Genomic DNA, 22283 nt, shown 5'->3' with positions numbered 1-22283 from the left:
CACTTGCTAGGAGAGAGCAGAAGAGGGGAATAAAGGAGGCAAAACAACACAAAGTCCCCTGACGTGAACTTTGTGTCAGGGCCAATGAATGAAGATGGACAGTGGTGTGTCAGGAGGCTGAGTAACTAATGTTTCTTTTCTGGAGCAGCTGCGTGATATAGCTGCATTAGAGACAACCTCTGAATGCTCAGAGACTGTAAAAAATTACAGTCACAAATCAGAAGTTCCCTGTGCACACCCTGTGGGAGGTGGTTTATAGGCTTTTAGGCTGGTGATCTCATCAGAGCTGGAGGACTGGAGGTGGCTGTCACTCGCTGTGTGCTGGTCTGCTGGTCACCTCTCATATGTACTCTGACTCTTCCCCTTCAAGGCTGCCACATCAAGCATCAAGTGAGGACTTGAAAGCTCAGAGCTTTTGTGTACTGGTCCTGGGATTTGGTTTATTGGCTTGCAAGTCACACAAGCTCTGAAACTAAGAAAATGAAATGATATACAGTGTCCTTCAGGTACTGGTGCCTTTTTGGGGTAGGTGAGAGCAGGTTACAGAAAGCAAGATGGAGATGTAAGGCTAGGGCAGGGTAACTACTGCATTTTTACAGTCATAAAATTACATTGGGCCCTTTGAAGGCAAGGCTGATATGGTTCCTAGTGAATGAGTTTGACACCCTTGGGCTAGGGTATTTCAGGTTAGATATCCAGCTCTAGATTAAGTGTTTTATGCATGTTTTTGTAAATGATTCAAGCATTACTGTTCTTTTATTAATTGGTATCTGAGTTTTCTATACCAGTTATGTGTACTGTATTTCAAGTGCCAGTTCACAGGTAAGATTTGTTTGTTATGTATGTGCTTGAATTGTGAATATTTAGTAACTGGGAAAATTTGGTATTTATTTGTTGGGATGGAAACAATTTTGCCAGGTTAAATTGTTATATGCTAATTTTACTGATGTTAGCACTGTTTTAATGATACCGTAAGTGTGTGTGCTATGACTGTATCTGAATACTTCTAGCATATTATGTTGTTCTCAGTTTGTAAGGTAATACCATTATACTGAAAGGAAAACTGCATTTGGGATCCTGATGTAGTTTTCTTCTCTTTATTTTTGATCTGATGTGTGTAGGAGATTGCTGCAGGTGATGGCTGGGAACGAATGACAGTGTGATAGGACAGAAAACTGCAATGCTGTATCGATCATTTGTTGCTGTAATGCTGAAAGTTTGGCATTCCAGGAGCTGGGATATGGAGTGTTATTTGCTCCTTTCTGCATAATTTCAGAGCCACATAGAGCAGCTGGCAAGGACTGAAGCAGGTTTAACTCTGTAGCAGTTTCCAAGTGGATGCTGCATTTAAAGTTAAATATGCATCAAGAAGCAGTTTTCCCAGCATGATTTCTTTCTCTCTGGTAACTTGTGCTTGACCTGAATACTAAATCCCTTGGTCACCATCTGAATAAGCTACATAGTGTAGGATATGTAAAAACAGAAAATGGTAACCTGCATGGGGATGGGGGGTTGTTTTTGAAACTGAAGTGTTGAGCAGCACTGAGCAAAATATCTGTTTATTGGGAGCTGACATTACAGCATAGCCAGACGTGAACTGCCTTCCGGTGCAAAGAGACATTCTTTTGTCAGTTATCACTGTGCTATCTGACTAGATAACCGAGATTGCCATTTGCCATTCTTCCTACACAAGGTTTACTGCACAACTGGACACTAGCAGCTTTTGATAGCTATTTAGTAGACTGTAGCATTTTCCTTCTTTCATATTTGATCTGAGCTGCTTGGCTGTTTGGTAAAAGAGTTTAGACTCAGTATAGGGAAATAATAGCAGGAGAAAGCATTATTCAAATGTGAAACAAAGCTCCGTTGTAACTTAACATGCCCAGAGAGCATTCAAAACCCACCTGGACACACTCCTGTGTGATCTGCTCTAGTGAACCTGCTTTAGCAGGTGGGTTGGACTAGATGGTCTCCAGAGGTCTCTTCCAACCCCAACCACTCTGTGATTAACACGCTATTACATCTAGCTTGTTCCTCTACAATTCAAATACTGTTGTAGGATTAGGTTTTGAAAACCTACAGTATGAAGTCATGGAGATAAATGAGTAAGTCAAGTGAAATACAAGAAGGAATAGTGAGTGACAGTGTTTTTCTTGGGTTCTTAAGAACTTAAATTTCATAGTATCTTTGAAGCTTGAAATCGAGCACTTCTACAAAATACATTATGGAAATATTAAAGAATACACTCACTGTGTGATCATGCTTTACTGACCTGCATGTAGGCTGAGTTCACCGTCTGCTGGTTCTTGAGCTATCACAAAATAATTTCTTAGTGATGTTAGAAATGTTATTATTGAAGCAGTGAAAAATTGATGGATACCTGTTGATGTGCCTAAGGCTGCTTGCTGTGCTTAACAAGTTGCTTATGGATGTCCTCACTTCGTTGCCCTCTCAGCTGCTGATGTTTAGTGTGCATGCAGTGATCATCAGGCTATAAAAAAAATCTTTACAAGTGAGGAAATAAAGATGTCCAGGTGTGTACTGAGAGTCATGGTATAAAGGAGGTGAGGCACTGTCTTGGGGTGGGTGTTTTTTATCAGTGCTTGTTACACAGCATCTTCTATTGTCTAATTTGGTTTGAGGCACAGTTTCAGTATGGTTTACAAGGAAAAAATGCATGAAAGCCTCTGAGGTAAAGATTATCTTTGATATTTCTCTAAATTTGATGTTAGCTCTTACTTGTGGTCATCTACTAAGTGGGAAGCTGGAAGAAAAACTCTTGCCTCTCCTCCATCTACGCTCTCCATCTCCTCTTTCTGGAAGAGTTCAAGTTTCATCTTTCTTGGCTTTGTTGTGTAATGAAAAACTTTGACTCAACTTTGTGGTGACACAGTATGCTAGTTCAGAACAATTGGAGATAATTACATGAAACAGTTGTAGATATAAACTGAAGCAAAGCATAATCATGCGGAATGCTAATCACATCATATATTCATTCAAGCATTACAGTAGTCAGCCCACAGCTGAATTACCCCTGCCCTTGGCAAGAATGTAGGTAGGAAATACAGGACAAGAAACTGAGTTGCTTTTGTGGAAGAAAGCATATCTGTTACAAAAACTGTGTTGTAGTCTTCAGTTTGTAATAAACTGCTATTTAATTCACTGTACAGAAGTGCTGTTCACACTTTCCATCCTCCAGTCTAATATTCAATACGAACTTAACTTGCAATGTGATTTTTATTTTTAATCCTTAGTTAAGTTTCCTGTCTTCTGATAGTAGCTGCCTGAAATGTTGCTTGAGGGAAGGAATCTTGACTGGTAATTAATCTGTTAGCTGTTGGTCTTGTACATTTTAGACTAATTTCCTCTCTAGATGTTTGATAAACACAGCACTGACCACAGCAGGGCTCAATTCTCCATGACCCGCTTCACTACACTTCTCCTGGAGGCCTTTCAGTATCTGTTGGAAGGGCTTAGATCCTGCTATTCTTCAATTCCCTTGTGTCTCTGAGATTGGTGCTGACCGATAAGCATGAGAATAGCATAGTGTTGCAAATACTTGTACAGCAGCACTCTTGATTTGCACTCCATCTCTAGAAGACTAAGTTCCTCTCAATGCTGTATATGAGTGTCTTATGTTCATTTTATGTTGAGAGTTTATTCTCTCGTAGGTACCTGTGGTTGACTTGCAGGCATGAGGAATCTGAGCCCCCCATGTGAGGAATAAGTTGAAAGTACAAATCAAATCTCCTAGTCCACGCTATGGTTTCTAAAATGAACTGAAGTGTGGTGGTTCTCTGATGGCCTGATGTAAGTTTGTTTGCTGCATGTTTTTGGTTGTTGTTGTTTGTGGTTTGTTTTTTGTGTTTTTTTTTTTTTTTTTTTTTTTTAACTGCTGTATGTTCTGTTTCTCCCTGTTTTCCCTGTTCTGAAACCTTCAAGATTGCTCAATAGTGTCTTTCCATGAAAAAACGAAAGCTTAAGCAGGGGGGGGCGAGGAGAGGGGGAAGATGAAACATAGTTCCTGTTGGTTTTGATCCTGCATCTCCCATAAGGGAAATTTAAGCAAAATATACATTTTCAGGTCACATGGATGTAGAAATTGTCAGCATGTGGTGTCCTGCACTTCCTGTGATGAGCAACTTTGCTGCTTTGGCTTTTCCACAGAGTGTCTCTGATTTCCCTTGCCAGACTGAAACCAATTAGGTACACGTGTGATATGTAAATGTTTTATATTGTTTATATTTCTGTACATTTGGAACTAAAACAAGTGCTGGATTATTGACATGTCTCATAGGAAATTTTGATTTTGATTTAATGCCATGCTTATTGATGCAAGAATTTTTCGAGTGTATCTTCCATGATTTAGAAGTGATACGGAACTCTGTACTTGATTTCTTCCTGTATTAACATGTTATAAAAAGAGACTTTTTGTTGCTAAAGGTCAGATTATGTAAAAAGCTCATAGCATTTTTGGGAGATTCTTCTTGGAGGCGTGCACTTCTTCAGAGTTATATGTGGGTGGCCTACTCTGATGAAATCTAATATCCAGGTAGGCCGCTTGTGGACTGTTCAGTAAACAGCTTAAGTACTGTGTCTAAAAGTGTCTTGAAAGGCAGTCACGTAACATTTTCTGCTTAGTACATTGCCAGAGTTTTGGTAGTTCCTTTTCAGTCATCTGCTTGCACTTACTGTATTGTTACATCTCTGAAGTGTTATTGCAAAAAAGTCTCTCTAGTAACACCTGAAGTATTTATTCTGTTTTGATCAGCTTTTCCTTTCATCAAAAACTTTGATTTTTTTCCTCACCTTAAAGGCTAGCATGAGACAGGTTATGCTGTGTTCCCCTCCACAACAGCCTTTTTATTACTTGCTACACATATTTAATTTTCGGTTCACTGTTCCCTGTGTCCAGACAGAATGTTGCAGGCAGCTGACAGCTGTACTTTGAGACACTGAAAGGCTTTGCTGTTTGCCCATCTTTGGTGATTGACATGATGATAACGTCATGGTTTCAAAATATGTTGAAATACAGGTAAGCTGGTAAGCACCTATTTTAATGAGGGAGGTTCGTACAAAGATGATGTTTTATGAAACTGGATGAGAACACCTGGAATCACTTTTATGTATTGGGTATGTCTCTTTTGTGTTGATACACCTGTGGGCAGGGTTTGTGTAGATGGTGTTTGATTTACCTTTACTAAGGGTTAGCCCAGGTCTCAGGATCTTGGGCACATGGGTTGGGTTTGAACTGTAGATCTCTGAATGTGATGAAGATGAAGAAATTGGGGCCCCTGGCTGATGGGATGCTCTTGGGGAGGGTTGCTAAACCTTTCTCAGATGACTGGGTGTTTGGGGACTCTGCCTTCTGTGGATCTCATAATTTTGTTCATAGGCTGCTTGCTCTCTTTGTGCTTGTGAGGTGATTTGTGTTACATTTTTCTGGCGAAGTTTGCCCTTACCTCCTGTCCTGCATTTCTCTTTTCCAGCCTGATTTTCTTAAGAGGAGCCTTCTAAGAAAGTTATTGTGGAGATGTATGTGATTGTATTTGGTTGGTTTGTTTATTTGTTTTTAAGCTCATAAAACAGGGCTGAAATGTGAGTTTTAGTTTTGTGTATTTGGCAGTTATTCCATAGTGATTTTGACGTGTTGGTGAAGAAAGGAAGCAGAACTTTTCCTCCCTGGTATGTCAGTGCAGTACACTCATAGATGGCTAGAACTTGTTTTTTGTGTGCCACAGTTTGACACCTCACTGGGCTTGAGGGAGAACTTTTGCTTGTTTACTGCATGTTAGCAAGTTAAATATTAAAGGAATTAATGTGATAGATCACCTGTCTTTACTGCACACATACAACTGGGATGTTTGATTATCAAGTATTACCACAAAGCTGAAATAAAATATATAGTCAGCAAAGAAAAATCATTGTGAAATCCCTAGTTGCTGGCACACCTGATGAAGCCTTCCTTGTGTGTGAGAGATACTGTCTTCCAGACTTGGTGTGTGTAGCTTCTGCACCACTCCAGCAATTAAGGTAGGAGGTCTGATGTTTGCAAAGCCATGAGGTGAAAATGATGCTTCTTGCTGGGTCTTTTACTTCATGCTTCCTTGTCATGACTGTTTTTATTTGTACCCTGTCTGTGGCAGGCACATGGAAGACCAAAAGCACGTTTAAAGTTGGATGTGGGGTTTTGAAGCCACTGGCGACAGAGGAAGGGAACTCCCGACCTTTGTTCGGTGCCTCTCCCCTTGGGCCTGATCTCTTTGCTGCCTTGTAGGCACTGCAGTTACTTAACCATGTTCTGGCTGAAGATGAAGTGCTCAATTTTATTTCCTAGTGCAGCTGGAAACAGTGACACAGTGATAGCAGTCAAAAGTTGAGACTGAAAGTTCTGTATTCCAGTAGTGTAAGCCGTGTGACAGCCAGGTGAGAGAAACTGAACACAAAGCAAAAGTTGTCTGGTAACAAAACAAAGTTCTTATCATTTAAATGGTGCTATCTGAAAATTGTTTTAAACCAATGCAGTGTAAGCTGCTTTTAAATGGATTTAAGCATGCTGATTTCAAGTGAGGGTCAAAATGCTCTATGTCACACTGTGGTGAAGTTGGAGCAGTTTACCTAGGTGCTTGTTTGTTTTGTCAGTGTGGTATTTGCAGCTGTTCTTACTTTGCTTTATTTTACAAGAGAACTTGTATCCAGGCAATGGCAAGCTGTGATTGCTTCAGGGTGGTTGCTGTCTTTCACCTTGTCTTCTATTAGCCCCAGTCTCACGATTGCTTCAGAAGCCTGGCTTAACTGGGGCTGTTTTGAAGGAAGGTGCTGTGAGTCGCTAAGCCTGCACAGGTAGGAGGAGCCTCTAAGAAGCAGGGGAAAACCAAAAGTTGACTTTTTTGAATTTAAAAAGCTCATGGGAGGTGAAAGTTTGGGTTGAGCCAGCATGAAGCTCCGTCTGGGTTAGGATCACATCACAAGAGTTGTGGACACATTCAGAACAACTTCTTTCAGAGAGAAAAAGGAAGTTTTGTTAAGTTTTTGTACTAACAAAGTGCAGTGCTTTGGGAGATATACACTGGAGACAGCAGCTACCGTGTATTAAAGATTTAAAACAAAAAAAGCCCAAGACAACTTAAAGGTACCTTTAGAATAAAAGCAATGAAACTAAACCAAACCCATTCTCTTTGAAGTGAAGTTTTCTGAGCCCTAGGTATGGTATGGCTTAGTGTCATCCATGGGAATAAATAGGAAGTACACCTGTTTACATCTTTGGGGAAATAGATACTAAACTCTCTGATTTTTCAGATTTATTACTCATCAAACACTGAGGCAGGAGCCAGGATGAAAATCTAATTTACTGGTTAAAGCAGCAATAAACCTCCCCATAGCTGTAATAACAAAGTTCTTCTCTGATTTAAAAGAACAGCGTGTTGAAACATTAAAGCATATGGAAGGCTTCCAGATGAAGAAAATAAAGGAAACAAACTTAGAAGCCTCTGATTTATAGTACCAGTGGATACAAAGCTTTACAAGATTGTCTCATTCAGAAGCTTATAATTAGAGTATCAGTTTTCTTGTGGGAAACTGTTGCTTTGTATAACTGAAAGGACAAATTCCTTGCTAGTTCTATCATCAATTTTCATTTTTCATGTTATGATTCAGACAAAAGTATTTTTCAAAGGTTAAAAAGTCAACAATTCTTATTTGACAATCTGTAACTCAAATCTATTAAAAGAATCACATTACATAAGTAGCACTCTAGACTGTCTTTATTACATAAAGCTCTTATTTTTTTATGTAGAAGACTTTAACCCTTAAATTAAGTTGTTTGAATATGTCTTAAACTGCTCTAAGTAGTCTAGTGAGGAAAACGAGAGACTGTCGGATAGTTATTTGCCTAATAATATGGTGCTATTTAGTACCTGGATAGGAACCTCTGGCTTCTCCTTTACCCTCTTTGGCATAGTGAATGGGAATAATAACCTAATTAAGAATTACAGGCTCTACAACAATGAATATGTCCACACTCCTTGCTTGAACCTTTTTTAGGTACATCAAGAACAAGTGATTCTTTCTTCACAGCTGAGAGATTACATATCTCCTGTAGCCTTCAGTCATCTCCAGTTTCTAAATGTCTGATTTTCTTTTGCTATTTGTTGAAGGTTTCTTCTTCCTGTGGTCAAAGAAGTTTCCAGCGTGGAAGCTTTCCAAAAAGTAACTGATACTATTAAATACTGCCATACCTCCAAAAATCTAGAGAACCATTCGATAGCCAAAATGAGAAAATGCCAGATAAAGTAGGTAGGTGTTAATAACTTCATGAAAAATAGTTTTATAGGGTGGGTGCCCTCTCTTCCTCCTTGAACTGCAGGATAAGGGAAAAGAGCTTTACATATATAGAGTTGATAGTGTTTTGTGGGTGAGTACGCCATCCTTTCTAAAAGGAATCCTGTTTTCCCTGTCCCTTTATTCATGTGGGTTTGTTACCATAAAAAAAGAGGGCGTGGAGGTTATTTTTGTAACTGGAAAACTTGATACTTGGCAATACAAATTGTAAATGTAGTTGGTGATATCTGAAGTGTCTTTTAGCAGGACTTCTAACAGGATGTTTGAACATTTGGAGTTGCACTAGGTTACTGTAACTCTATTCAGCATTATTTGTATTGTCACTTAGATTTTAGGTCACTTTGAGCGGTAATCAAGTTGACATACCATATTTAGTAATAGTGGTCTGAATCTAGAATTAAATGTAAAGGTATTTGGTATGCTGGATTCACTGGAATGCAAACTTCTGTCTAATGAAAATATGGTTAAATATTTTCTTCAGTAAAGGACAACTGTGTAGTTGCATGTGTTTTACAAACAAATCTGTTCAATTCCATTGGCACAGAGATTACACAACTGTGACATAATTGATTTTCCTGTGTTGAACATTGCTGGAGTTTAGTCTGTTCAACATTGCTGGAGTTCAGAGGTTTAAGTGGGATTTCAGATAGGTTGTGTAACCTTATCAGCATTTTGTGTTCACACTGGAAAGTGTAATTTTGTTTACTTCAAAATAACATGCAATTGTAAGATCTAAAAATGGTAGTTCAGGTGTGAAATACCACTTTCTGATTTTAAAAGGAGTGGCATGTCTGAGCTGTTTTGGTCAGGTCTTATGTACATTTTCTTCAGTTCTATTTGAACACATAAAATTACTGTATTAAAGGTCTAAGGAAAAAAAAGATGGTTTTTTTTGTAAAAGTCTAGTGTCAATTGGAAAAACAGAATATAAATATTCTACCTAGTTTGTGATGAATCAGAATGTACAACTGAAAACAAATATATAGAAGTCAGCATTTTTTGATGACAGGGATGTATACTTGCAAAGTCTGCATACCTATGTGAAATAATGGAGTGTAGAACTCTTGTTGTCCTTTTCAACTTGTTTTAGAAACTGAGAAAGCTCTGGGATCACAGTGTAACTCAGGGTGCAAATTAGTATCTAATTAAGTTACAGTTCAGATATTTCCCTGGATTAAATAGACTGCAAATGTTGTCCCAACTTGGCATACCCAGAGGATGTTCCTGGGAGTTGGGTGCTTCAGTACTTGAGGGTGGATTGGTGAGGAGGTGCAGGAGAAGTTTTTCAGAAGTAGAAATGCCAACTTTGTGCCTCTTGCCAGCTTGACTTGTAACCTTTGTCTTCTGCACTCTCCTCTTTCCCTTCTTACACCTGGAGAGTGCTCTGTTGGTGGTTACCTAGATGTCTGTTTTGGTGCAGGTGCTTCAGGCCTGAAAGTCAGTTTGGTAGAAGAGTTTAACTGAGAAGGGGGTGAAGGAGAAGCTGCTTGCGTTTGTGCCTGAGTTAGGTCAGCTGTCACACATTTGGGGAGTACAAGCACTAGCGAAGGGCAGCCTGCTCTGCATGTAAACAAATTTTTTGCAGCCTTCCAACTCTGATTTAACTGAAGTAGCTCCACTGATCTTAACAGTTAACTCTTGTGTCTTACTTGTATGCCCCCATGAGTTCAGCTAAATCAAGGCTGCTCTTTCTATCATGGCTCATGATCTAAGTTCCTGATACTGCAGTAAAAACAAAAACAACTGAACAAGTGAATGATGGACCCTGAGATGAGATCATTGTGCAAAATAATGAACAGCTCCGTTCAGAGGTGAAATACTACTGTAATTCCAGTGATGTTCTGCTTATCATAATTGAGTTACTATGGCCATGGAGGTTTCGTAATCAGCCAGCTGGAGTGCAGTATCATGTCTGCTAAAACACTCCAGTTAAGTGACCGGACTGATTCAGTTAAACTCATTTATTACATTCTTAGATTGACTGTAGGTGGAGAGATAAGAGTTGGGGCAATCTTCTGTGCAAGGGATAATCACAACAAGACAGGGAAGCTGATACTAATAGAGGAGACCAATAAATAAGGAAGGGCCAAAACTCTTACCAGAGTCTGGCTGAGCAGCTGTGCCGGAGGTGAGATGGAGCTCACTGATGAGGCCTCTGTTTTCTGTGTGCAGAGGCTGTGCCGCCTTATGGTTCTGCACAAACCAAACTCTTTGTAGACCAGACTCTCAAAGCATGCTGTGGTTATTTTGTTTTAATTACTTTTTCTTCTGTGATGACTCATACTTACTACCTGCTGTCAAAAGCAGAGGTTATTCCTGTCAAGTGTATCAAGAAGTTTGGTCAGAAACTAAACTGTGGGCTTCCCAGTTGCTGGGTTCAGCCTTGCTCAGGAGACCACTTTCTGCATTTTGGAAGGAAGAGCAAACAAAGGGCAGAGCTGTTGCAACACTGAAGTTGAAGAGGGTATCGTTTGTACACTTGTGCATGTAGCACAAAGTCTGATTTGTGGGACTGAAGCAACAGCAGCACACTGAGGTGGGTGTAGTTGGCACTGCTCCACGCACTTGTGGGATTGTCAGAGCAGCATCTTGAGAAAAGAAAAAGGTCCTCTGAGGGTAGTGGGTGAATGAAACAGATTGCAGGGCTGAAGTTGACACTGGGACCCCAGTACCATCCCTGATTGCAAAGCTGAGTGGTCTGGCAGATTTGCTCTTGCATGCAGCAGCCAAGGGAATTGTGTTGGTGGGAGCGTGGGTGGTGATGTGTCCCCCTTGGCCTTGCTGGATGGAGCACCTGCCACAATCCCTCTTACTTTCCTAACAGCTGATCTTACGATAGTTCACTTGGATAGGGGCTGTTTCCTAAATACAGCTGTAATTCACACAGATGTCTAAGTTTGGATGCTCACTTCGTGACTGTTTTTCAAGAAATACTGGACACCTCTCTGTTCTGGTGACATCTGATATCACCTTCATACATGTGCCAGCAGCTCAGCTGATGTACCAGGCGTCAGTGGCAGCTCTTAATAGCAGAGCTGTGGAGGTGCTGTGTGACGGTGGTGATGGAGGGAGGCTTTCTTGTTGTAGAAGTAGTGGATCATAATAAAAACACATGTGACAAATAGTATGTAGCTGTCAGCTACTGCAGAGGCTTTGTGCAAGGCTGAGTAATGCCAGATAACATCGGTGAAATATTGCTACTGATAAAAGCAAGAGGCCTGGAGGCTGATCTTGTAGGTACTTGTCTGTATATTCTTTCTAATACAAGAAGCCATTTATCAACAGGAGTAGCTACAAACATAGCTAGAAGAGCTCTGCAGGAAATTACCCAGAATCTCTGTACTGGTGTGAATGTATATGTGTAGTATAATTCAGTTAGCAAACAGATGATGTAGCATGTCCGTGCAGTTATTGCATGTAAAGGAAACCATACCCATTTAAGTTGTTTTTTCATTGGCTGGAAGGTGAGGTCATATCTCAAGGTTTTCTTTGCTAATACCCATGAAAGCTGAGACAAAAAAATATCAGAAGCAAAAAAAGATTTTGTGGGAATCTTCTCAATGATCTCTGGTTTTGGAAAAGGGGAAAGGAGGTGTATATTTACTTTTTTTGGCTAACGGACTTTGGCTGGGAGGAAAATCAGCTGTAATTTTCCATCAAAAATGGCTTGAAATGAAAGAGCAAAGAAAATTGAGAGTCCTCACATCAAGGAATGCTCAGCTCGTGTCCACAAAATGGACAACAAAACTGGACAGTAAAGCCAGAGATGCTTGTATTCTGCATCACCTAGCAATGTTTTGTTCTCATGCAAGCATTTGTTGATGAACTGAAGATGTATCACTCACTTCCACTAAGCTGCTATATTTCTAATGATTTCTGACAAGTGTCAGCATACCTGGTCAGTTAATCAGAAAATGTTTTGCTTGACAAAAGCATCTGAGGAAGAAAAGAAACTTTAGGTATTAATTCTCTTCAGAAGTTTGGAGAGTTATTATAATTACATAAAAATATGTTCTAGGTAAACTCCATGCATCAGCTGTTGGAACAGGCTAATGCTGTTCCCACTGATAGGGTGATTTCCACTTGTAGGCATCCGTATTAATTAAAGCTGAAAGGAGCTCTAACATACTTTGGAGGGGAGCTTAAATGGGATAGATTAGAGATCACTTACAAGAACTCCAAGTAAGATGATACTGATGGATCTGGAAACATGCTGATGAAGAACAGGTGGAAACAAATTTGCAGGGAGTTATTTAATGGATGTCTGAAACCTTAGATTGTAGTTGTACAAAAAATGTACATGTTCAAGAAACCTTTTATGCATCTAACAAAAATTTGTTTGTGTGTACAGAATGTGTAGTGTTAGCTTTTCATCCTAGCTTTAAGTTAGATGAAAGGCTCTTTGTTGCTGTCACACCTATCAGAACTGTGAATTTTTGGCCCATCAGTGGAAGAGTGTATTGAGTGTTCCTGCTGACTAGCACAGAAATACTATGGTGCATGGCAGAGAAGAGTTCACATTTTGCCCCAGTTGCACGTAGCCCTGAGCTCTGGAGAAGGACTAAGATCCAGTTCACATTTTCTTGAAGCAGCATTGCCTGTTCACAGTGAACAAGAGTGATGAACACTTTGTCATTGAGTAAATGGACAACAAAATTATGTCCAAAAATAATCACATTGTTATAAAATATGCTTTTATTTGATGAATGGTGTTTTACCTGTGCTGTTCTTGCCATGATACAAGCAGTAGAGAACCTTATCTGAGAAGTCCAGAAAGTCTGCCTGATGCACTGAATTGTTTAATCCATTTTAGAGTAAGGGCAGAGTTGTTGTGTAGAGTGGTATTTTGGTGTGTTGCACAGAGTTGTATGTATTGTCTTCACAATTTCTGTTGTAAGCATTTTGCTTGTTTGTACATTGTTGTGGGGTGCCATGTGGATAAGAGGGCAATATGTGTGTCTAGGTGATAACTGTTTCCTATTTCCATAAATCCAAAAAGCAGAAAACTGAAGTAGGCTCTACTGAAAAATCATGGTCACATTTGTATTGGGTTTTAAAGCTGACTTTTTTCCGTGCCTCCAGCAAAAAATACATTGCCTGTGTTGATGGAGGTGGCTATAGCATTCAGGAGGAATGCTGAGCCACTGTCTTGGATAAGTGAGTAATGTCTTGTAACAGTTGGCCTTGACAGTCTTACGCTTTCTTAAGCAGATTTATAATCATCTTAGTATTTGCACACCTCCTTTCTACACTTGAAGCGTGAGCTTCTGTTTTGTTGCCATTAGTCTACGGCTGCTCTTTTAGGAAACAGTCTCTATCCAGTATGAGGACAATTTTTGCCCAAATAGTGTCAGTCACCTTGTGAATTCGAAGTGAGATGGATGTAACTTTAATGAGAGGGACAATCTTCAGTTCATTGCTGACTCTGTCATATAAGAGCACATTTGCACTCTTCTTGGCCAACAAGAGGCTCATTATAACAATTTCCAAATAGAAAAGAGCTGAATTTTGCAGCTGAGCTTTAATTAAGAGTGTTATATCTAGCTTAGCTTCTTAAAAAGATTTAGATGATTGAAATATCAAATAATTAAAGGGATAAGGTAGACTAATGACTAGGAGCTCTAACAAATAATCAAGTTGGGTTTCTTTTAATCATAAAATATTTTTTGTGGGCTTGAACATCTCAGTCCTTCTGGCTCGGTTCACCCAGGTGAAGAAATAAATGGTTTTAATGCTTCTGAGCAAGTTGTTAGTGAAAAATAGTAGACAGCACTTTCAGTTATTTTAGATACTGCCACAGAGGAAAACATGGCAGTCTGATGGGTGTGGATAAACTCGCTGGAGAATGAACACTTTGGTTGCTGCAAAAACAATTACAGATACTATGGGTTTGGTCAGACGTAGTAGCTTTGCTTGGTGAGGATGTACTAGTGCTTTTTAAAACAAGCAAAAAACCCCACTAGTACTAGTACAATACCTCAGACAGGTTAGCTGAGTAACCACTGAAGCTTATCTCTTAGGTTGCTACATTGAGGTTATTACTGTGAGCAAAGCATTGCCAGATTTAGAAAATGAGCCTTGATGTTCTGGACGTGTTCTGACGTTATATAAATTTCCTTAGTGATATTTTTGTTCAATTGTGACAAGATTTGAAGGGTATTTTGCCAATATTTTGGGACAGTTACGTTAAGAAGAGTATTCATGATAATTTAAATCCGGAAATTTGTGAAGGTTCTGAGAAAACGCAGAGTTTGGTAATTTGCTATCAGAAGGTGCAGTTAAAATTTAGACATTATAATCTAGAGAGAACTTCTGGAAATGTTTTTCATACTGCAGATTTGGCTCCAATTGAAAGAAACCATCCTATTTGTTATGCTTCATCCAATACCGCATTAGTCACAGTCACTTTTGTCCTTGTTCGTTAACACATATTTGCTCTTCTCTGTATACTCAGGTCCTTAGGTACAGAGTGTAATCACTATTCTCACTTCCCATATTTTTTGCATTTCCAATATACATCTTCCAAACCTAATCAGCTGACAAAAAATATAGCTGTGCATCTTTGAGCAAAAGTTTGAATTTTAAGCAGACCAAGGAGGTGCAAGGGGGAAAAACATTATGATGCGTGTTTTATAATACTAAAACGTGCTCTTTGTGCACACAGATAGCGTTCTATTTGCAGAAAAAGTCAACATGTAAAGTAATAAGATTTTAGAGATGTAGCAGATATAATCAATGGCTTAGGATTATTTTGAGGAGTTCATCAGGTCAAATTATCATGTAGGTGGGTAGGGTTGGAAGAATAGATATTTAATGAAAGGAAGATATTTTAAATAATTTATCTTGTATGATCTCACTGCCATTTCAACATCAGTACGAATGTGACTTAACAGTACTGAATGGTAATGTCCTTATTCTGTCTGATGATGTTCATTGCAGAATAACTCAGTGATTAAGGGTCATTGTTTTACAGAAAAGCCTTGAGTTAAACATCAGGGGTGATGAGCTTCAAATTGATAGTATTTGGAAGCAAGAATTAGGATGTTACCAGGCAAGAAATAATTTAATTGGAATCCAACTTGATGTTCGTGTTGTCAAAGGCCATAGCATAGTAGGTTCCCTTCGTGAGACAATTTCTCCCTTTTTTGTTTTTTTGTTTTTTTTTTTTTTTTTTTAATTGTATGGAATTTTTTCTTCTAACTGGTTGCTAGGAAAACCTCTGAAGGGTGGAAAGACACCTTGCTGATTCTAGAACAGTTTCACAGATGGGTGTTCCTCATCTCCCACAACCACAGCAGATATAATATTCTCCACAAAGATCTTTATGCCTATATTGTCTGCGTTTTTTCACCAATGAAGAAGCTAAAGTCTGTGTTAAGGAAAATGCTGAATGGAAGGTATGGACAGTCCACAGGGGGAAATCTTTCCAGTGTCAGAGCGGGGATGGCTTTTTGGTAGGTAAATAGCCTTTTCCTTTTGTGTCTGAATAGTGAAGTTTCAGGAGACTTTCAGAAGGCAGGGCAGCACCTAAATTTCTGTAAAGGGGAACTTGAGCTTTTTGAAGCCAGCCAAAGCATGCTCAAGGCTTGTTGAAGAGAGCAAGCCTGGAAAACAAAGCCAAGTTTTATTTTGAATGTATATAAAATATGCAGTAAAAATTGTTGTAGCTTGGATGTAACAAATCCCATAGCTGTAGCATGGAAGATGCTCTAGTACTTTTTTCTGTCAAATTCAGTTCTTAAAGGGAACACATCTTCATATTAGTGCTCAGATTGTTACTGTATTCTTAGAAAAAGGTTCCCAAAGGCAAACCACACTTTGAAGAAGCCAGGTGAGGGAAGTGAAATACAGATGCTGTCATTTGACAGGAGTTCATTGGAAAAAGGTGCACGAGCATCAGTAGACGTTCGGTAGTCTGGATTCATCCTTTCTTGCAGTTTTCTGTTCTGGTAGAGAGATAATTGTAGCTATTTAAATCTGTATTTCCCTTGTGCTGAGGAAACTAGAGAGAGGTAGTCCAGAGGAAAATGAACAACAGGATAGGACAGGAGGAAGTCACTGTCTCCTTAATTTCACCCTGCTACAAACTGTTGAGGGCTTTATATTTTGACAGTAATGCCAGAGTTGTCATGAGTCCCCACTGTCAAACTTTAGACTTGTGCTTTAATTATTTCACCTCTGGCAACATGAAGTGGAGGTCGTGGTTGGGTAATGTGTTAAGTCTTGCGGTGAAGCTGAAGTACGCCGATCAGCACTGAAAGAGTGTATGTCTTTCAGAAGAGAGAACAATTCATAATATGTTACAGGCAGAGAATGCTTTGCAAATGTACAAAAAAAATCCTTAAAATATAAAGAAAAGGAACCCAGGTGAAAATGAGGCTGTATGTTTTTATTTGCTTAGAAGCTAATGGCAATCTTGAGTTTTGCATGTGGCTCAATTTAAGTGCCCTTAAACATCAATAATTTTCTCACTTTATGGATCTGTGAAGTTTACCTGTGTGTGGAGTTTGTCACAACCTATTCAGGTTAGGAATAGAAAGGGAAACTCCTGTCTGAGATTTTTCAGTACCTCAGGCTGTGTCTGTCACCAGTATGTATTCTCAGTTAATGAGGCCTTCAGTACTTTATCACAGAAATGGAAAGCTCATGGTTTGCACAATTTAAATAATTCCCTAACATGTTTGTGCTTGACAGCTGAATGTTAACTGGTGGTGAGCTGTCCTGATGAAGTAAACAGCTGGCTTTGCTTGAGATTCTGGAAAAGAATTTGCCTTTTAACAGATTCAGAAGTAAGTGTTAGAAATGTGCTTGAGGCAATGAAATGGTCAGTTCGATTCAGGATTGTTCGGTGTCTGGGCTTGTTCAAATCTTGGAGTTTGGTTTGGCCACTTGTGGGGGTAGCTCAAGTAGAAAGTAACTGTATTTTAGACAAGAATTACTTTTTTCCACAGTGTATCCGATCATCGAAACATAAGGTTTTGCGTAGGTCCATTTTAGTGCTTGTCCTTTTTGCTTGGTCACTGAATTTCTTTCTGGAGGCAGAAATGGTAAAATACTTCTGGAAAGTGATGTTACAAGAAGTTTTGGCAGAAGTGGGAGCATGATTTGTGTGGTAAATATGCAGGTCTGGTTACCGTGAATATTCCAGGTTGGCCTGCGAATGTTTGGCTTGGCAGAGGAAGGGTGATAAGAGTTGGGTAGTCTCAAACCTTGGAAGAAACAGTGTGTGTGTCATTAAGATTTCTGCAGATGGGGGCAAAACTGCATTTTTTTTCCCCTGTGTTTGAAGAATAACATAACCCTACCCTTTGGCTTTTCTTTCTGACTGAAAATACAGGCACAAGCATAGATTGGTAGTGATGCCCCCGCAGGCACTCTTTGTCATCCATTACCACAGGGAGAAATGTTAGTCATGCTTTAATATGTTTATTTTTCAGGGTAGGAACAACACTGTTTCTTTGTTTCTCTAAAAGCACCTATAGCATATGCTGTTCATTCACATGTGGAGTGTGAGTGCGTTCAGTGCCAAAGGAGTTGGCCCCTTTGCATCTGAAGTTAAGGTTTGCTTAAGTTAAGTTTGCTTAAGGTTTGCTGAAATTAAGTTTGGGCCTGAAGGACTTTCATGCAATTAGAGAGATGGTAGGTACATGAGTTCTATCAATGAATTGCATGGTTTTCTGGAATTGCCCCTTCTTTGATGTGGCAAACTTGTAATTTCAGGAGAGAATAATGGTATCTAGAGAGAATGATGAACAGGATCGCAGAGAGCTATGAAGGAAAACAAACAACCAAAACCACAACAACAAAACTAAATAATAATTAAAAAAACAACAACAAACCCAAAACTAAAATGGTTCTGGTGACACTGTAAACCCCAAGAATGTGGTGTAAGTGCTTTATCACGTCACTAAAGACTCCTGCTTTCTGGGTTACTGTTTATATGCTTAATGGAAACAGTGAATTTGTCTTTGAAATCTTTTTGGAAATCTCTCAAATATTTGTCCAATACGTAAGTAATGTTATTTTTCCTGGGCTTGACAAACACCTCCAAAAAACCCCCAAAGCACCAACCCCCAAACCACTGGAGTCTTTCCATCTTGTTCTTGTCCGTGAAATAAAATCCATTTATTTGATGGAAAAGCTGCTAAGTAAAAGCACCCAAGGCATATCAATTATTCCTAAAAATTCTGGAAACAAAATGGGATTGGATATAAAGGCATTGCTTATTATTGAATTGTGGCCATCCTACATGTATTAGAAAATCAATTACAGCTTTTCAGAAACCATTCTATTTAAAAGTGAGTTAAATGGTATACTTTTCTATCCAGGGGATCTCTTTCCTGTCCATTGCATTCCATTGAAGTTATGACTAGTTGTACCTCATTCACCCTGTGCTCATCCCAAAATGTGTTCCATACTTCATCTCATACACAAAATGTTGTTTGGATTTTTGGGTAAAACTGAATAGCCTCTGTGAACTACAGTAAACACTTGCCTTCAGTCTGTAAAGGATATAAACTCTTAACTATTTAACAATAATTTTCACAAAAGCAGCCAGGCAAAATTACTGACTTGTCAGCCTGCATCATCAAGGGGCACCTGCAAAATACCTGTGAAATGAGACTGTGAACAAAAATTCTGTAAAGGTAAAAAGCCTGTAAGCTTATTTTATGGTCTGTTACAGTTTTCCTGTTGACTGGTCTTGGTAACATGAATGCTAATGGCTATTTTTTCACAAAAAAACTTCTTCCCTTCATTATGCTAATGAGATTTTTCTACTCTGTGATGATACTGTGTGGGTGCGTGTTTTGCATGCTTTGTTTTGTGTTGGTGTTTTGTGGTTGGTGTGTGTTCCCCTCCCTCTGCCCCCTTTTTTTCCCCTCCCCAGGAAATGTCCAGTTGATCAATGTAATTACATTTTACTATAACTGACCGTGATGCACTTGTATTAGATTTTGTTTTACTACTTCATATGAAGCCAGTACTTGTCATTCGCCTCCCGAGTTATTCTCTTCGCCAGTCCTGTATTTCTTAGTCCTGGTGATGACACATGTTAATGGTGCAATTCATAGAACATTTCCTGGTACAGAGGAAGTTCTTCATCTGGTGTACAAGAGCATTTAAACTTTGGACTTCATTGAAATTGCATTGATAGATAAAATGATTTTAAATACTTGTAAAACCAGTATTAAAGCAGCAACGGTGAAGTGCAGTTTGGCAGGAGATGCGCAACTCCCGTGAAGCTATGTATTTGTTTACAGTACTGTTCCACGGTAATGGAGTACAGAAATAATGGGCATAATGAGAATAAAGCCCAAGGTGATTAGTATGTGTACTACTATGTGTACTACAGATGGACGAGACTTGAGTGAAATGCCGGAAGAAATCCTCCCCAGTTTCTCATTGACACTCATGGGGACTGTGTAAAAACCCTCCGAGATCTGTCGTAGAGCAGATGTGGTCATCAAGTGTAGCAATGGAGAGGTGAACGGGTAGAAAAGGTGGTATGTGAGGAGGGTGTGTCTGAGCTTTGGGAACAGAAAAGGCACTTCAGTCTGTGTTCTCATTCTCTGTCTTGAAAAATTACCTAAACATCTCAAAGGTACAGATATCAGACAGCAGTCTGTGTAATTAGGCCCATGATCTTCAAAGCTGAGATCCTCTCCGGTATAAAATAGTGGTGTGCATTTCTGCTGTTTTACATGCTAATGTACTTTCATTTCTTCCTTAGGTTATCTTAAAGCTGCTTTTGCCCAACAGATTTATCTTGGGCCCATCCATTTGTGCATTATGAACAATTTGGTACACAGTTAACTTGCATCCTTAACTGCCCCATGTCCTTACTAATTTTATTTAATCTCTTCTTGAGGATGCTTTGGCCACATACAGTGAGTTGGTAGCTGTATGGAAGTCAGCTTACTGAAATGGAAGGTATTCTAGAATTTGTTATGTAGCTAACAATTTCTGGATGTTGCTTGGATTGAGTGACCTAGACTCTGTTATACATGTGTTTTTCCTCTTTGTCTCTCCCAGTGGGGTGTAGTGGGTGGTCAGCTGACCAGAAGAGGTGATGGTTTCGTCAGTGCAGTTTGTAAGTGCAACACAGATGGCTTAGGGGAGGAATTGAGCAGAAGTATTGGAACTTCCATCAAATCATCTGTGAAATTGCATGTTCCTGCCTCTAGCTAAAAGTCTGAAAGGCAGTTAATGCACGTGACTGAGCAGTGGTAAAAAAGGTCCTGTTATCTCCTCTAAACTGTGATCTGTGTTGTCCATACCTGTTTCTCCTTTGGGAGCCCCTTTCCATGTCAGGGGTCAGTATCATTTTAATAAGCAGGATATTGCTGCAAGTAGGTGCCCAGAACAGGTCAGAGAGACAGTGGTGTGTCTGCTTTGCGTTTCCTGCCCTGCTTCAGTCTATAGCTGGCCCTGTGTGTGTCAGCTTTGGAGATGCTGTTACTGAGTCCTATTATTCATATTATTGTGTTATCTCAAAATGAGAGATGTGTTGGAAGGTGGTTTATTTTACTGAAGCAATTTCTAGTCCAGGTTTCATAAGACCAAAATGATGTCCATTTCTTAGTTGCTCTCGTGAGGCTCTACTCCACATAGTGGGACCAATATTGGGCTACTTTTTCCTCCCCCCTTCCAGGACATCTCCATACTACCTAATACGGAAAAAATGATGAGAGCCTGCCCAGAATTTTCTGATGCTGGAAAAAGTCCTCAAATCAGTGAGTTTTCTCTGGTTTTTACGGTCTGTGTAAAAATCGGCAAGGCATTATTTACTTACGATTTATACAGTTTCTTGAAGTGATATTAGATGTGTTTCCTGATCTGTGGAGATGGAATTCACAGCCCAAATTTCTCTATACTTTGCTTCTAGTACTGTTAGTGGGTGACTTCATCCTGTTCCTCTGCAGCAGAAAATACAGAAAAGAAAATCCTGTGCCAGAATCTTTGAGAACTGAGCCTGGTTTTCCAGCAGTTGCCTTAGACATACAAGGTTTTTGTTGCTTCCTAATGGAAGCACAACATGTTGGGCATTGTAGCAACAGAGAGTCATTGTTCTGGAGAGCTTAAGTTGAAACAGATGTGTTAGAATTTGGAGGGGAAGAAGAAAGACACAGCATAGCAGCATGGATTGCCCCGATTCGCTTGGCTGGCAGAAACTTGGACTAGAACTCAAATCTCATGGCTTCTAGCTCATGGCTTTTTTTGGGCTGGATCCTGTTCTCTGTTTATATCACTTGTGACATCTGTCTTATTTCTGAGACTTGCCAGGTAGGTGCAAGAGAAGAAGTTAATGGGACAACAGCCCTGCAGTATGGATATCCAGTAGTTCCCAACAGCATAATTACATTTTTTGGAAGGGGGAAGAAACAGTGATTTTATGTTTTTTTTGTTTGTTTGTTTGTTTTGGTTTGTTTTTTTTAACATCCAGTTTTGCTGAAATATTCCAGTCACAGGAATGACTTGTAGATGACTTCTATGCAAGGATCAGTAGGAATGGCTTTACAGTCTGGGATGTGTTTCCCTACTCTGAATTTGTCAGCTTCATTGTCATGTTGGCAGTATAGCAACTTGCTGCTCTCTGAGGAAGCGCAATGGCTGTGCCAAGCCTTCATGCCATTGTACTTCTGTAGATGGGCCAGGAATGATTGTGGCTTTTTTATTGGGGTTGGGGGGTAAGGGGAGGGGCAGTGGTGGGAAAGCTAATCACAAGAGAATTGCATTTTCTTTTGCATCTGATCCCCAAGGTCTGGCAAGCAGGAAGGCTCAAGTTGCTATAAGGCCCAGGTCTGTGTCTGACAGCTAGGTTCTGGCTGAGAACTCTTGAGGTTTCTGACAGCCTCCCTGAAAGGGATTTTGAGTCCCACTATTGCCTTAATGGTAGATGCAGTGCAGTACGGTTCTACAGAAAGTTTATTTTCCTCATGTAG

The 22283-nt window shown here is 39.6% G+C and overlaps 1 protein-coding gene across 1 annotated transcript in view; it reads left to right on the top strand.

The window, feature by feature from the left end:
• Positions 1 to 386: 386 nt before the first annotated feature.
• The window catches only part of ARHGAP24 (Rho GTPase activating protein 24), a 244228-nt gene continuing 222331 nt past the window's right edge, over positions 387 to 22283 (top strand). Inside the window, exon 1 of the mRNA XM_082050916.1 lies at positions 387 to 506. The gene's annotated coding sequence lies outside the window, so the exon portion shown is untranslated. The remainder of the gene's footprint in view (positions 507 to 22283) is intronic.

Source organism: Streptopelia decaocto (genome assembly GCF_964273445.1).
Source record: "Streptopelia decaocto genome assembly, chromosome: 4".
Taxonomy (NCBI): domain Eukaryota; kingdom Metazoa; phylum Chordata; class Aves; order Columbiformes; family Columbidae; genus Streptopelia; species Streptopelia decaocto.
This window is presented reverse-complemented; position numbering and strand designations above follow the sequence as displayed.